A 1,601-nucleotide genomic window follows, 5' to 3' on the forward strand; every position below is an offset into this window, starting at 1 on the left:
TGACATAGAGATATGGTCAAGAGATAAATAGATTTTGGTAGTGAGTATGTTCCTAAGTTTGCAAATTACCGAGTTGCCGTGAATTTATTCGTAACAACATAAACATGAGTTTAATAGTTCTAAGTTAAGAAATGTAATTAATCTAACACAATTATGTCATCTTGATTAAAATCATCTTTTAAAATCGTGCATTGGTACTTTTATTTTATTTTTATTTATTTTACTTAGTTAAAATCTTAGTTTTGAATCACCTCTTCAAATCAAAATATTTTTCTTCACCAAAGTGTTTTTAATTGCATTCATAAATAATTCTTTTCACAGTCCCTGTGGGTACGATAACTCGACATTTACTTGTCACTTTAATACTTGTTGCGATACTGTACAGTTGCACATTTTCGTTGTTCCAAGTTTTTGGCGCTGTTGTCGGGGACTATTTTAAAAATTTCTTATTTATGAATTTGTTAATTTTGCATTTTGGTTTATATTTCCGTTCAATTTTAACTTGATTAATTTTTCTGTGTTTATTTCAGGTGTTTCTGAGTATTGACCGAATTATCGATTTGCTCCCTGTAGACCCTTAGATTGAAAGAAATTTTCGACAACGAAAAAGACAAACAAGTCAAAGAAGGACCGAAGAGATGAACTTCGAAAATCCAAATCAAGGAAACGAAGCAAACCCTACTCAAAATCCTATCCTTATCGTTGATGATAGGGATAGAGCTTTAAGACAGTATGTCGTGCCAGTATTTCATGATCTTAATACGGGTATTAAGAGACTCGAAATTGAGGCACAACAATTCGAGCTAAAGCCGGTCATGTTCCAGATTCTTCAGACAGTGGGCCAATTCAATGGAATGCCTACCGAAGATCCTTACCTGCACTTAAGACTGTTCATGGAGGTGAGCGATTCTTTCAAGTTAGCCGGAGTACCCGAAGATACACTATGATTGAAGTTGTTCCCATATTTGCTAAGGGACAAAGCTCAAGCTTGGTTGAACTCATTGCCACCAAATTCAATTTCCACATGGTAAGAGTTAGCAGAAAGACTCCTCACGAAGTATTTCCCACCTAGCAAGAATGTTATATGGAGGAATGTGATCACTGTTTTCCAACAAATGGATGATGAGTCCTTGTATGAGGCATGGGAAAGGTACAAAGAATTATTACAGAAGTGCCCACATCACGGAATCCCACATTACATCCAACTTGAGATGTTTATAATGGTCTCAATGCCCACACGAGGATGGTAGTAGACGCTTCTGCTAACGATGCTCTCCTTTCTAAATCTTATAATGAGACTTATGAAATCATTGAGAGGATTGCCAGTAATAATTATCAATGGCTAACCAATCGAGCAGCGTCATGAAGACGAGTCGTTGGAGTACACGAAGTGGACACTCTCATTTCACTTGCATATTAGGTATTCTCAATATCCTCCATACTTAAAAATTCTACCACTAATGCGTTTAATAGTTTTGCAGCTCAGCCACCTAACCAATTTGAAAATATAGCTCGTGTCTATTCTGGGGAAGGACATTTGTTCGAAGAATGTCCGTCGAACCCAGAATTCGTGTATTACATAGGTAACTAGAACCAAAATC

At 36.3% G+C, this 1,601-nt stretch overlaps 1 non-coding gene across 1 annotated transcript; it reads right to left on the reverse strand.

Annotated features, from left to right (window-relative positions):
* Nucleotides 1-1,082: 1,082 nt before the first annotated feature.
* Nucleotides 1,083-1,189, reverse strand: LOC128035011 (small nucleolar RNA R71). Its single transcript, XR_008191415.1, has one exon. It is a non-coding gene; the product is annotated as a small nucleolar RNA R71 (small nucleolar RNA).
* Between the last annotated feature and the right edge of the window lie 412 nt (nucleotides 1,190-1,601).

This window comes from Gossypium raimondii, chromosome 11, assembly GCF_025698545.1.
Source record: "Gossypium raimondii isolate GPD5lz chromosome 11, ASM2569854v1, whole genome shotgun sequence".
NCBI classification, from domain to species: domain Eukaryota; kingdom Viridiplantae; phylum Streptophyta; class Magnoliopsida; order Malvales; family Malvaceae; genus Gossypium; species Gossypium raimondii.